Genomic DNA, 16,020 nt, shown 5'->3' with positions numbered 1-16,020 from the left:
CCTACTTGCAAAATCTCTGGTGGTGGTTTCAGTTATAGTCACCAAATCAGTTGTAAAATTATGAATGGGGGAAAAACAGGGAGAGGAAATGAGAATTACATGAAAATGATCTCATAGGTATAACTGAAGTGGAACATTATTCCCAACATGAAATTTCACCTTGCAATTTTGTGTGTTTATTTCAAAATGTAAATTGTGATCCCCAAATCAATATGTGGAGAAAGCCATCATAAATGGATCTGTTCCCACCACTGCAAAATGCCTATACCATCATCCCCCTGTTCCCTGGACACTTTTCTATAAACATATTACAAAACACTTCCGCCACTTACAGTTTATATATGCCGGTACAATTAAAGTGAAGTGTGTAGGTTCAATATTTAACAAAGTTTAATCCTTAGATTTAACACAGTAGAGTGAAGAAGGCCAGGTTTTAGAGGAAATTTTTGGATATGGGGAAATATAGGAGACTCAAAGAATGTAAATAAATGCATTTTTTGAGACAGAATGTTAAAAATTATTGGCTAGATAGAGGTGATGAAATTTCATGAAATCCTTATAGTACTGCAAATATGTCCACCTGGCAAAACATTAATATTGCCAGAATATATTATAGCTGAATAAAACATGGTGTTTTCAGTTGCATACAGCTTGCTCCCATTCACATGGGTTCACACGTTTTGGGTTTTGTGCAAAGAAACCCAAAAATCTCAAAGCGAAACTCAGCCGAAATCAAAACCTTCAGTTTTTACCTTCCGTTCCTAATCCACACACAAATATAAATCTGCCCAACATCGCTCAAGATTTACTATATGCTTACAAAAAGGTTTATGAACCTTGGTGATTCTTCCTGCAAAATTGGCCCAAGTTCTGGGATTGTAATGAAACCCCAAACATGGTGAATTGCATTTGATTTCAGATTTCATTTCAGCATATATAACTGTACTATATTGTCCACTGCTGCCTAGTTTCTAAGCTAAATACATTGTCAATTAGTGAATACATATAAGATGTTGGGTAAAATTTTGAAAAGTAATTTAGGCATTTTTGAAAATTTTACTCATTTTCTATAGGCCTCATTACCCTCTCAATTTCATCAGCATAAATCAGCGGTCAGTGGAGAAATAGTACAAAACTGCGAGAGCAGACACAGACCCTATTATTCTTTCCCAGTGAAACCTGATTGTGCTCCAGGTTGTGCATAAAGGAAGATGTGCAGGTACCAATGTTACATTAGACTGAGGAATAACATCTACAAGGAACAAAAACTCTAACGCTTTGCTAAACGGATAAAACAGCTGTGATGACACTGAAAGCCTAATGATGGATTTCTGAACATTACCGCACTATTTCTTAGCTGGCAAGTCCCTGCTTTCCATGAGTTTGAAAGGTGGGTATTTTCCAAAGCTAAAATGACTATGTCACTATGAAGAAAGAATGACTTCTTCACAATGATTGTTGTGGTTGGCAGAAGAATTTGAAGCTAGTGGATAAACAAAGCTTGGTGTGTGAATGATTCTCTGAAGTAGGTCATTATGTATATAGCAGACAAATGTAACAGATATTAGATTTTCCTTGAATTATAAAGAAGACCTTAGCACAGATACAACTCTAATGTACTTTTCAAAATTCCCTTATCTTCCAAAAGAAAGGAAGTCCATGTATAGAGCCATAGACCAGAACTCAATATCCGGCATGAAAAATCACAGTTCTATCTATTTTTATTACAATAATGTTGAAGAGCAATGGAGAAGAAAAATCTACTGTGTGTTGAAACTGATGACTAAGCGATGGCCTTGGGAATTATAGATTCTGTGCATACAGTGCACTTTAGTTTTCCTGCATCTCTAAGAAACTGCAGTGTTCATCCTGAAGGTGCCTGTTGTATTTTTAAAAACTTAACTGAAAAGGACACTTAAGGACAGCAGGCAGATACTGTATTCAAAGGCAAAATCAATCTTGATATTGTAGAAAAGGCCAGGCTTTGCTGATATTTTTGTTATTTATGACAATCATAGGTGAAATTTCCTCAGGGGTAATCAAACATACAGCTTCCACGTTAATGAACAAGAAGAATATCAAATCTGGTAGAACTTTGTCAGCTCCATCCTAATTGCTATGGACTCTGACTTATGGTGATTTTTTAGGCGGCACTCTTTCCTACTGTTTCCAATGTTGAGCTAAGACATCACAGTGCCAGCCCTTTCAGGTGAGCATGGCTAGGAATATACTAAGCATAAGAAAAAATATAGCACTAGATCAAGCCTCTTCTGACTATACACACCCACATAAAGTTCTCTCTTACAGTTTGACAGACTGACTGACAACTGTGCATGGAGTCAGGACAGATACTTTGATAATTCTTCATCCTTCTTTTGTTTGAGGAGACACAGCTTTCAGGACTCAAAGATGGTGGCTCAACTATTTCTCTGACAGAAACATTTTGCCATCTGCATTAATTTTGATTAAGCATCATATTTCTCATTGGTTCAGTAAAGGGAAGTAAATAGGGTTCCTAAAGTTAATATAAGAGCATTTTTTATTACGATAAAACAACTAAAGCAGTATCCATAGTATGGTGGATGAGCTATTTTAACTTTCAAAAGGGCAGAGAGCCTCTTGTAGCAAAACAAAGGAGTATCACAGCTTATAAGAATAAAGATTAAGGGTTAACAGGCAGGCTTTCTATGCCCTTTCTTCAGATTCTTAGTGTACAATGTACATAATTTTTTCTATGCATTTTTCACATACAGATTGCAAGTTACAAGGCCTGCAGCCAAACGTCCTTTTGCTGTGATCCTGTCAGGTATCATTAGATAAGCAGACCAGGGCTACGTGAGTACTTGGATGGGACATGTACAAAGAGCACCTAGAGGAGGTACTACAGGAAGTGCTCATGGAGAACCAGCAGGTGCCATTCTTCTCTCTGAGTCAGCACAGAACTCTATCTCCAGCATGTTGTTATAGACTCACAGACTTTAAGGTCAGAAGGGACCATTGCGATTATCTAGTCTGACCTCCTGCACAACGCTGGCCACAGAACCTCACCCACCTACTCCTGTAATAGACCCCTAACCTAAGACTGAGTTATTGAATTCCTCAAATAATGGTTTAAAGACCTCAAGGTACAGAGAATCCATCAGAGAATCCACCAGCAAGTTGCCTGTGCCCCATGCTGCAGAGAAAGGTGAAAAAACCCCAGGGCCTCTGCCAGTCTGACCGGGGGAAAATTCCTTCCCCAAATATGGCAATCAGCTAAACCCTGAGCATGTGAGCAAGACTCACCAGCCAGAAAGTTCAGATGTTCTGTGCTGCCATCATTGAGACAAGATCTAACACTGAGCTCCTAACCCTTATGGCTGGCCACTGAAGATACCATGGGATTTGCCAATTCTGATGCGCTGATCAAATTCCAAGGGCCCTATGCTCACTTCTATGAGCAGAAAGGAGTCAAAAACCTATGGATTCATCTAGGGGAAGGAAGCAGGGGTGTATTACTTCTGTGGCATGCTCTCATTCCTTCAAGTCTCTCCACTATGGGTGGAGGGCAGGGCTGCTCTAATAGATCTCTTCTCCCCCTTATCAACTGGGCAAAACATTGCAAGCTATGGTAGACAAAGTTTGTTGTAGTTTGTGCACCATCCTTCTCTGCCCTTTAAGGGGACTTCTTGGGACAGCAGGAGGAGAGGGAATCCCTGGCAGCATGGCTCTCACAGAGAGTGTTCTGGCTGGGGCAGCAGGGGAGATGAATACATCTGGTTGCAGGGTGGAGACAGTGGGTCTCCACACAAATGCCTCTGATATCTGCACAGATTTTGGAGAAAATGTTGGAGCAAGGGATCAAACTCCTTACTTCTACTGGGAGGTAAATCCCACCCTCCTTGATGGGAAAGACAAGAAGAAAACTGCAAGTGTAAACTTGTTGAGTATCGACTCTTATGTTCTGCCCACCTACATTATCCCTGCAGATTCAGATGGCTTTTGGCATACCTCTTTGTTTCCTTTTCTGTCCTGGTTTGTGGTGTTGCTGGATGCCTGTACACAATTCTTGTGTTTCAGCTCTGAGGCAGCTATGATCCAGAAGTGGATGAAGCAATCTGATCCCCATATATTGTTTGCATATCAATTTTTAAAGTAGGTAAGACCTCTTTGTGATCTTTCAGATGTAAGATGCTATAAAAATGTCAGTTCTTATTCTGATTAGTCCAGAAGTTGATGGAAACACTGCACAAAAAGTCAAACAGGGAAGAAAACAACCAAAAAATAGCATTTGTACCCATATACCACAGACAAAACTGACTTCAGTGCATTTCTGCACAAACCTGGATTGTCTTACTCTTACGTACTGTCTGCAATTAGCAATATCAGGCATATAGCCAAGCAAACTTTTAAGCATATGGACTGAACTACCTAGTTTAGAAAAGCAAGAGAGAGATAGCAATATGCTTCTGAATTCTGTTTTCTTGCCCTTTCGTTCTCACCAGCCTATGCTGCCACACTGAAGTCTAAAATTAAAAACTCACTGCACTGGGTTACAGGAGCAACACTTCCCGTCTCTCTAGTGGAGGGAGAGTTTAAGCATCACATATTGCATAGTGAGGGCCACTCCTGATACACAAGAGCACTCTGAAATGGACATTCTCTATGGACTCCCCTTTTCCCAAACTGATCTATTTTTCTGGAATTTTTGGATAGTCACATTAAAGAAGTTATAGGATATTAAAAGGCTTTATACATGCCTCCCACACCTCCCCCCCAGAGGAAGCCAATGAAAAGAAGTAGTGCCATGCCCCCCAGTGTGTAGGAGAATGGAAAACATGAACATCCAGCAGGAGTGAGATAGTCCCACACTAATCTGAATACCTGCCAATCCAGTACTTGCTACTCTGTATATCTTCCATTCCTGATCTGACTGGTGATGCTGGCATCAAATTGCATCTTCCCAATTTACTCTAAGGACTAAACACTCTGTTCCCACAATGGATTTGTGTAATACTGGTGTATTTGTGTAATACTGTTTCTGTCTTGTTTATTTAGACTGTAAACTCTTCAGGGAAGGGACTATCTGCTACTCTGTTTGTACAGAGCTTAACACAGTTGGGCTCCATTCTTGATTGGTCCTTAGGCACCAGTCTAATAAGCATGATTAATAACAACATAACTGTATTATTAGCATATATGTGTATCACCGCAGTGTAAAATACAAAATAATCAATAGCATCAAAGCAGACAGTGTTGAATGTTAGATGTACTATATTACTGGGGAATTCTTAATCAAGAATACTAGTAAATGCAGGTCACTGTATTTCTATACAAAACATAACTAGCATGTGTTTATCTGTATCTGTAATTATCTGTAGTGCTTATCATGGACTGTTATCACCTCATTGAATTAAAGGCATGCTGTATATTCATCAAAAGAAATGCAATAGAACCAATTTAATTGCCTTGCATATCTGAATATATAATTTTTGATTACAGAAAGAAATCCTTTTTTCACATCAACACAACCATTTTGATTATAACAACATTTGTTAATGTGTTTATAGGAAGCTTTCTTGCCAGTTTGACAAGCCTTTAAAAACCCAGTGCTGCTACAAGTTTAAATCTACAGTCAGCTATAGCTATAGCCATCACTATTCAGAAGTTATTATCCTGGACAGTAGGGGCTTCACCGGCAGAAAACCCAGTGCAGGGCGCCCTGGACACCCACAATCCAGCCCTGCCAGGGGGCTTGGAGTAGCCAGTGCTGTCTAAGAAAATGGGTGCTGCTGGCTGTGAAGTGAGCATCACCAGGATATCCTTGAAATGAACGAGCTTGAACTATGCCCTGTGAAGCCTCCAACAATGCAGCTCCTACAGAGTCATTAATTGAAGGTGGCCCCCTTTGAGAACACCTTCAGGAAGGGTAGCGATTCATATACTACCTGCTCTCCTTAGGGTTGAATTGTCATATACCTTCCTCAGAATGCAGTGGCTAATGTAACCAAACAGAAGGTGTGAAAAATCAGGACTGGGGGTAATAGGTTTCCTATGCACTGGTCTACACTTACCTGGCGATTGCATAACTCCCGTCGACTGCTGTGCTTCCCTTCTGCGTGGCATCTTCACTGCACTGTGCCGATGGGAACCACGTTCCCGTTGACGCAGCGCTACGCCACTTGAGGAGATGGTTTTACAGAGTTGACTTCTGGATCAATTGATCGGGTCTTCACTGACTGCTCAATCGATCCAGAAAGGTCAATCTGATGGTGGCGACTTTGCTGCTGTCAGTGTAAATATACCTTAAATAAGACAAAACCCCTAATATCAGGACATCTGGTCACCCTACCAGTGGTGGACAAACAAGTCCATTATCTAGTAATGGGTAGGGCAGTGTTTCTCAATTATATTTCGCCGCGGCACCCTTGCGCGGCCATACGATACCCTCCTCCGACAAGTCCAGAAAATCTTCCCCTTTTCGGCGGTGTGGTGTAGGCTGGTTTCGGCGGTGCACTCTCTAAGCAGTTTTCGGTGGCGCGATCAGCTGTTCGGCGGCGCGCTCACAGTTGTTCCGCGGTGCCATCAGCTGTTTGGCGGTGCGCTCGCGGCTTTTCGGTGGTGCCATCAGCTGTTTGGCGGCACGCTCACAGCTGTTCCGCGGCGCGCTGCCAGCTGTTCAGCGGTGCACAATTTCTGTTAATTTCGGCAGCGCGGTTCCGCTTTTTCGCGGAACCCTTCAACTCAGCCCGCGGAACCCCAGGGTTCCACGGAACACTATTTGAGAAACACTGGGGTACGGTGATCTGGAAGAAAATAAGTTCTTTGACTAATTTTAGTTTCAGGCTGAACCTCAGGTTGGGCTATGAGCTATCCTGAACACATGCTCAGCTTGTATGCTACTGAGGGGACAGGACAAATGAAAGGCACTTTTGGGAGTATTGGTCATACCTGACTTTGGCCATGATAGTATGTCAGGAGAATGCATTGGCCTATGAAATCATTTGACTCATTTAAGTATTGTAGCATTGTGGTCTCCTCCACACAGTTAAGCCAATTCAATTAATCATTTTCCTCTTGCCCTACAAAACTGTTTCAGCTAGATTCCTGAAAATGCATCATGAGAAAGAATTACTGCTTCCCTCTCCACAAAAGCATTGCAAAACAGCAGCCACAGATAGTGATCATGGTGTGTACTGGTCCTTCTGACAGTTAGATTGCCTCTTCATTCATTCATTCATTCCTTCTGAAGTACCTGGCATTGGCCACTGTAGGAAGACAGGATACTGGACTAGATGGACCACTGGTTTGATCCAGTATGGCTGTTCTTATGTTTTCTTGTACTGACTGGACTAACAGAAGCAGGAAGTTCCCCATGCTTCTCAGTGTCTATGATCAGCTGCTGATTAGTGTAGTGCCATAAAGTCTCTTTCACAATTATTCTACACCTCAGTTTTGACTTGGCTCATCTAGTCTCTCAAACTCTTGACCGAGAAGACAAAATTCAGCACACTAATGTGGATCAATCTACTTCTTACTATTCGTGCTGTTCATTTACTATTTGTTTAAAAACCAAATTGTTTTCATTAGTTTAAAAAAAAATACTAGTGAAAGAAGAATTTTTCACATCATATCAAAGTTGAGCTGGATGCTTCAATGTATCATTGGCTACTTTAAAATATGTTAGCCCTGCTTTACACTTGGCAAGCATAAAAAGACCACAAAGTGTCATGTTTAATTTGTATTGAACAGCCACAGATTAATGTGTCTGTTTGACCCTGCCCGCCATTTGCACTAGGATGTACTGAATCCCTTGTTTTCCATGTCTCTATACAAGCACAGGGCCATCATTTCTCTCTGATACTCTGGTTTTGGCCACCATTTTCAATGCTACATTCTCCAAGTCCCCACCACAAATATCTGGTGATTTCCCTTCATTTTACAACCCAAGAGACTAGAGAATCATGTTCATACTATAAAATTCAGAACCTGCATAGTCATTGTCTTGATCAACCTTAACATCTTCAATAAACCCTTTTCTCTTTCACCACTTTGTATATCTATCCCTTATCATACACATTATTCATATGACCAGCACTAACCTCTGTCCAGTAGGGCTGAATTTAGCTTCCTTGTAAGTTTCCATAATACCTCTCCACATTGTTCAGTAGCATGGGTCTGACTGCTCTTCCAAAACCACTATCTCGCTATAATACTGTATATAGATGCTGTGAAAGTGATTCTGATACAACAAACAGAGGACTATTATAAATTCAAATGGGGAACAAGCACCAGAACAAATGAAAGAAAGATTAGCCGGTAAACTCTCAGAAGTAGAGACTTTCTTCCTATGAGGGGGGTATACGAGCACATTTTGGATGTCAGTGCAATATAAATAACAAATCCCAACTCCTAAACAAAGAAACAAACAAAATATACAGGGTTGGAAAATATAAAACAAGTGAGAACTGTTTTTAAAAGAGAATTTTTTCAGTTTTCTAGATGTCAACTGCTCCTTAAGTCTATAAAACCCACACATCATCTGATATTGTGACTTCAAAAAGTAGTTATAAATTCCATCTCAGACATTGCATTTGGTTTCCAGATCTTGGTTCACTGTTCGATGGGTAATGAAAAGAGTGGATTTTATCAGTGAAAGCTGCATCATCCTGCATTGCTTGAGCTAGGCACATGCTGCTAAATCGAGACAGGTTATTGACAGGAAACAGCTGTGACAGATTTGTTCCCCCAGCAGATATGGCTACAAGGTGATAATATCAAGCAGTCCCTAACACAAAGTAGTGAGGAAAACAAGAGAAGTAAAACAGGAAGAAAAAAAAAAACCACCCCCAGAGTTCAGAAATGCCTGAAGAGACCTTCAGTGATTTTTCTTTTAGGGATTTTTTTTAATTTGATATTTATTTATACAAATGTTCTGGGTACAGATTTACTCAGCATTCATTAGGGTTTCATTTTCTTTTTACATGAATACAGTAGGTTTCATGATAAATTGATTGAATAGTTGTCAAATTTCAGCATAGCTTCTGTAAGAACTGCTGCACTCTCTGCTGAAATACTAGCTTGTAATTTCAGACAATCACACTACTTAATGAATCACCATCACTATCCCTATGTATCCTCATAACTGTACTGGGGAAGTGACTGTCAATGTTTTCAGATGGTAACTCCATATTCCATATTGGGAACCCCCCGTGCACCTAATTGGGATCCCGTGCCCTTTTAGTGACCTAACCCCTGGTCATAGTTTTCCATCTCTTTCTCCATAAGGAAAGAAAACCAGCCACACACACACAACACACAAAGAGCAGAGATAAATCAAAACCAATTGGTTTAGATCAAGGGTCAATCTTCTGCAAATCAAATTTAATTCTGTTATAAAAAGTATCTAAAGAAGTCTCCTTATGGTTATATTCAAAACACCAAAACACTCCCATTTTCTAAATAAAAAGTGAACCATGCAATTTAACATTTTATCAAATCAAAGCACAACGATAAAGATATAGACTTTTGCCTGCATTTTGAAAGTATCAGGAAGAAGAAGTTAAATAACTCATGTCTGTAGCAGGGTAAAGGTCTTCAACAAGCTAGAAATCTGAGGGGAGCATACCCAAAAACAGCAAGAGTTTTTAACTCTTTTTGAGGATTTCCTGTAGAAATTGTTCACAAAGGATGAATTTTACCCAGCTGTTAAAGGCTGGTACAGGGCCCTCTGCACTACTTAAGGTTCCCATAGAGACTGAAGTGTTTGTCTATTGGCTGACACCCCCCCCCCGCCCCCCCCACACACACCCTCACCCTCCACATGCTGTGGAAAAGGTCTCAATGTTTGATCTAAACAGACTGTTGTAAAAGGCCACACAGGGGGTGGACTGGGAACAGGCCAAGGAAGGAGCCACAAATCCACAATTACATGGATCGCGTAGCTCAGGTAATGCAGATATGTGGTGTGGAGGGGGGGCTGCTGAGCAGCAATTATGCACCTGGCCTGGAGTGAAGAGTGCACCTTCCCTCCCACACCTGCTGCACACCACTCTGAAAGAGGCTGCATACTTAGGCTCTGCAGCTGAAATAGGACAAAGGGCACAGACTACATCAAAGAGAAATAAAATCTGCAATGTGCACAACCACAAAGTCTCCTTTTGTCTCTTCGAGTGAGTTAAAGGTTGGAAAAAAAGGGTAACAGATTAATTTATACATTAACTCGAATGTTTCTCTGCTGCAATGCAGACATAACAGATTTCTCTACTACAGTCTGTTCTAGTTAGAACTTCCTCAGCTTGAATTCAATATAGCACAGCCACATAGTGTTCCAATATCAGAATAGCAGTGTACCACATCTTAATAATGTCTTTGCTAAATGTCACAAAACTTGAAACCTATCAAAGAACATAGGTAATTCTTCATTGTGCCTCTAGATGGGCAGCCTTAAATTAGAGTCGCTTTTCCCTGCTCAAAATAGTGAAACACACATTACAAAAAAAAAAAAAAGGCAAATGTGTTGAAACTGAGGGTAAGTGAGATCTGCCAAGGGAGAGATCTATTTGCACTCCGTCAACTTTCCGGAGGTTTTTCTTTAGTGTTTATTGTATTACTCAATAAAAACGAGTAATGAGCATAACAGCACCTCAACTGCTTGATGCAAATAGCCCATTAACAATATGAAGCATCTTGTTAATAAAATGCAGTCATCAGAATTCACTGTGAATTCCCACAAACCTGTGTATAGGTTTAAGGTTAGTAAATATCTCTAATAATCATCTTCATTTTCTTAAACGGCTATTATTATACCACTTCCCCAAAAACTTTCCTTTCACAGATATTGTGATTGCTAAAAGTGAGCAGCGGTAACTACAAATATAGCCAGATGATTCCATGTCCTTGCATGGGCACATGGAGGGGACGGGCACAAAAAGCACATTGCTTGGAAGCCAGGGCCTTGCCCTGACAGCTGCAACAGCCTCCATCTTGTGAGCATGGGAGGAAGGAAGGATAATGGTGTAATGAATATGGGGAAAATGCAGAGGGTTTAAAAGGACAAATAAGGAGCTCATTTTTAGTCATGCTCTGGGTGAATTGCTGGTGAGACATTCAAAAATAAAGGTGAAAGAAACTGAAGCCTGTCCAAGTATGTGGACTAGGGATTGGGATGTGATCATCACACCCTTTTTTAACTGCATTTGAGTTCTAAATGAGATTTGAACCTGCAGAGGGGCAGGACATTCAACCATTGCACCTCTTAGCCACTCTGACTAACATTCTAGCAGAGTAGAAGAGGGTTTACAGTTGAAGCAAGAGGGAAGGGGAAGAAGGAATTGGATCCTAACACATAGTGTGTATGGTATTTAATTAATAACATAGCTGCCTGGTGTTACGTGACCTTCCCTAGTCCTTTTTGAACCACATCCCTCCAAGCAATGGCTCCAAAGAACAGCTTATTAAGGCGGCTTTTCTGTGTACACAGAAGAAAATTAAAATGGAAGTAACTTTAGTCTAATGCATTAAAGCCCTGTAGCTGATTGGAGTAAATGAAAATGGACACCCTTTTTTAAGTGACTGTGCCCACCAAGGTGTATACTGGCAAAATGGGGATCTAGGACTCTCCACTGGTATAGCCCCATCAGTGGTAGCAACATTGCTAAAAATGCCCACGCTCAATATACATGCTGGTTTTCATTGCTACCACTGCCAGAGCTACACTGATGATGAATTACATATGCATTGTTTCTAGTATAGACATGATGAGTGCATTATTCAAATCGAAAAGACAGAAAATGGTACTGACTGTTTCTTCTGCCTGATCTAAGACCATGTCTTTGCAGTACTGACCTGGGGCCTTACTGAATAACTGAAAGACATTGTTGTGGCAATCAAAGTGCTACCCAGAGATAAACAATGGGCAAGATCTCATGTATTAGAAGAGCCATATTCATCAAGTTTTGTCATGGGGGCCAAATTCCAGTCATGGGTACCAGTGAGACAGAGCAGGGGCAGCTGCCAAGCACCTAGGCCTGAATTGAGTCTCTACATTTTCTCCTTTCACTCTACTGAATGAAAACATTGATTAGAAATGAGAAAATTTGCAGGGATGTTAGGAATGAAGCTATTGGAAGGGGTCCCATATATATTCTCTCCTATTAATTAAAAAAACACATGCTATTTGGTGCATTATGGATCATACCAAGGCGATTTTTTGTGTTGAGGTAATCTGGTGAATTCCCAAGGCAAAATATTTGTTTCTTAAAAACTGTATATTTTATATCTATATCACTTATATAGACAGCACACCACTCACGTACATGATGGTGGAAGTGGTATCAGTGAGATAAATGGCACTTAAATCCCTTTCACCACATCACTTGCACACAATCTAATACTCCATCTCCATCAGGACTATTGATAACATTCCACATCTTTAAGCAGTTTTCAAACAGTCACCATTTTTTTTTTACAACAAACAAACAAAAAACCTCACAACACCAGCACCCACCACATACCACATCTCTTTCCCCTGAAACAGGCTCTTCTTTCCTACTGGCCTCTGGTCTGAGAGGAACAATATTGTTTAAGATACAATAGATAAAAGGTACATAAAATCACACAGACCAGTGACAGGTTAAGTTATTAGATCTGAGAAAGTCAGGAATCAGCCTTATCCAGTGGTTTAAAGCACTTGTTCTCCCGGTAGATCTTTGAGATATTGAACCTTAAATCTGCAATGTTGTTATGGAGCAGATAGCTCCATAATAATTAACTCACTTGTGTTGAGATGCCTACAAAATACTCAATAATGGCTAGGCAGCTGTCATGCTGTGACCATGACTCACTACCTCACCACAGTCACCATACTGTTACCTTATGCTCCTGTCTGTTTGTTATATCCAGCTGTAATGATCAACAGAGTTCTTTGGGGGCATGTTCTTGTTATGTAGATGAACAGTGCCTAGCACGATGGAGCCCTAATCCTCATTTAGGGTTTCTAGATGTTACCACAACACATATAGTGAATTAAGTGTTTTGGTTAATACAGGGTTTTAATTCTTTTGTAAGGGATGAAAACAAGTGTGTATCAACACTTCAATTACATCATTTACTTTTAGAGTACAAATGCACAACCACATTATCTGCTGGCATAAACTGGTGCGTTCTATTGATGGATATAACCATAAGTAAGTGTACTGATTTAAATTTGGCATAATTGAAAAGGCTTGTCAACCTGGCAGCTTCCTATAAGCATGTTTATTCACATGACTTGTTGACTTCAGTGAGACTGATCACATGCATAGAGTTAAACACATACTTAAGTGTCTGCAATACCATGTCCTGAAATAAGCATTTTAGGACAAGAATTTCAGAAGTGACTAGCCATTCTGAGATACCTCTGTTTTGGGGCATCAAACTTTACACCTTTTAAAGGGACCTGATTTTCAGATGGTTGGCGCTTCCCTCTCTCTGAAAATCAGGTCCTTTTAAAGGTGGCCTCAGTATTTAACTAGCAAAATTATACACTAGTTTGCTATTTGAGCTGCTGAGGGTTTTTTTTTTTAAATCTGACCCTAATTTTTATTTTATTTGTAGACGTAGAAGATTAGAATTTTTATACTTCGTGGCTCATTTTGTAGAGAAAATGGTATTTTATTGTTGCTTTTATCATTCCTCTTAGAATTGTTTCAGACTAACAGCATTTTCACTGCATTGGATACACTCTGTTCATATTTTGAATAGGTTGGTTCTTTACAGTTATGAGGACTGGGGACTTAAAAAACAAAAGTTTAGATTTCAGCACACAAGATAGCTGTTTTCAGGAAAAAAAGTAGCAGATTGCCAAGCCACTTTAATTTGGATCCTGAATTTTCTGCTATATTAATCACTGCAGCAACTTTAGCTATGCTTTTGTTTGGGGATTATAATTTTGCTTAAATATTATCTTTCTTTTTCTGGTCAAAGTCACTTGTCAGTATAATAGTCATCACCTGAAGTATGGTCAGAAATGCCAATTTAAATTAAAATAAATTAAAAGCATACACTTGAAAGCTTATATATCTGGTAAAAAGTATTTTTACTACTTTACCTCCCAGAGCACCAGGATACATGAGCAGACAATGATACAACCCAAAGTTTAATATGTTCCTTACTGTGATTCTATGCAGTATTTTCCTATAATTGCAGGTGCCACATTCCTTCATATCTAAGAGGCCCAGCACAGTTTTTCAGGAATCCAGTTGTTAAAAATATTAACTTTATATTTAAAAAAACCCTATTTGAATGTAATGTTTTGGCTCCACTTTTGTGCAGCATTCTAAATTTTGTTTTGTCTTTTTTCTTTGTACACCGAAAGCCACAGCTGCTTCCTGCAATAGCTGTTACAGGAATGTTTTTCAAGAACATGCCTTTCTCTGCTAAATGTTGCAGTTCAATAAGAATATAATCTAAACTTTATACAGAGAGTTTGAAATAATATACTTACAGTATGCTACTGTATACTCATTTTCACTTCCTCATAACTGCATTTCTAGTATAATAATCAACTTAGGATCTAGACATCTGGGTTGGAACTGGTTCTGTTGGAGAATTTACTGGAGGTCTCCAAGCACCCTCAGTGTGGAAGTCGTTGACCATTTCATAGAGTCATAAAATTTAAGGCAGAAAGCACCATTACGATCACCTAGTTTGACCTCCTTATTAGCACACACCATAGAATTTTACCCAATTATATCCGTTTTGAACCCCAATAACTTATGGTGAACTACAGCACATCTTTTAGAAATGCATCTAGCCTTGAATATTATTCAACAGATAATTTCTTCCAACACTTTAAGTGTGGTTTATAATAAAAGTATGTTAAGTATTCTGAATAAAAATCACATTCCTTTTCAATTAATCCCGTTTCACTTGCTTGATATCTGATGACTTAATCCTAATAGTTTGCGAGTTGCCCATAGTCTTTTAGAAAAAATGGGACAGACATCATCTGATTTTGTAATGTAATTAAACAAAACACATGCAGACTCACTCCACCCCATAAATCCCTTTTCTTTTTTGGAGGGATGGGTGTAGAATAGGCCAAAGAAGTTAGGAAACCCATCACTTTCTGGGCTCTCTTTATACACTGAAAAAAGCAAAAACGAGCTTAAACGCAATTCTTTTTCAGGTTACCTTTATTGCTGCTTTGAAAGAATATGTGTGTGCTTGTTAGGGAGTCCCTTACAACTGTTCCGTGTTACCATTCAGAATCTGGCCTTACATAGATAATGGGTGCAAAATAAGACATTAGAATTTATCTGATCACACCAAGATCTGTTCACCACAAGATTACACTGCAATTAAAGGCAAATACTGAATTGTATCACTATAGGGGAGAGGCTGCTCTTTGGGCTGCACCACTGCCTGACTATGCACACTCTCACAAGCAGCACAGTGTCCATTTACACCGTGTCTTTTACTGGACTTATTTTAATGAGTAATACAGTAGAAAAATGAAAAGGGATTTTTTTAAAAAGAATAACTACTTTGAAATTCCCTGCTTTAATAAAGCATTAATCTATTTGCAGGATTTTTTTTATTCAAGACAAAGGTGAATAATATAAACCAATTTCACTGAAGTATTTTTTATACCAAGGCAAAGAGCAGAGCAGGTCACATGGGTCAAACCACAAGCATTTTAAAAGTTTCCCTACAGAAAGACAAGACGTGGAAAAATCAAAAACAATAAAATTTCAGTAAGCAAGTCAGCTTTCCATTCGAACTTCTTCTTTCATTATTAGTGAGGAAATAGCTAAGCGACCAAATATTTGTCACAAGTATCATTCTGGGGGCTCGACATTTTTCCTGTGACTGCACCTTCCCCAAATTTTAGTAAGCCATGTGCTCCATACAGGATTAGCGGTTTCCCCTCCCAACTAGCTGTGAAGGTAATCACGTGAGCCACTAATAACAAAAGGTGTATCAGTGCATTTTGAACAGTGTGGTCCTCTACTTCTAGCAATGCTAAAGTAAACAATATTCATTTATAAATTAGATGAC

The 16,020-nt window shown here is 39.5% G+C and overlaps 1 protein-coding gene across 1 annotated transcript in view; it reads right to left on the bottom strand.

Annotated features, from left to right (window-relative positions):
• FARS2 (phenylalanyl-tRNA synthetase 2, mitochondrial) overlaps positions 1-16,020 on the bottom strand; it is a 334,052-nt gene that overhangs the window by 41,716 nt on the left and 276,316 nt on the right.

The sequence above is a fragment of the Emydura macquarii genome, unplaced genomic scaffold (assembly GCF_026122565.2).
Source record: "Emydura macquarii macquarii isolate MOO-44397 ecotype Brisbane River unplaced genomic scaffold, CSIRO-AGI_Emac_v2 contig_2452, whole genome shotgun sequence".
NCBI classification, from domain to species: Eukaryota; Metazoa; Chordata; order Testudines; family Chelidae; genus Emydura; species Emydura macquarii.
Note: the sequence above shows the minus strand (reverse complement) of the source record. Positions and strands in the feature narration are given on the sequence as shown.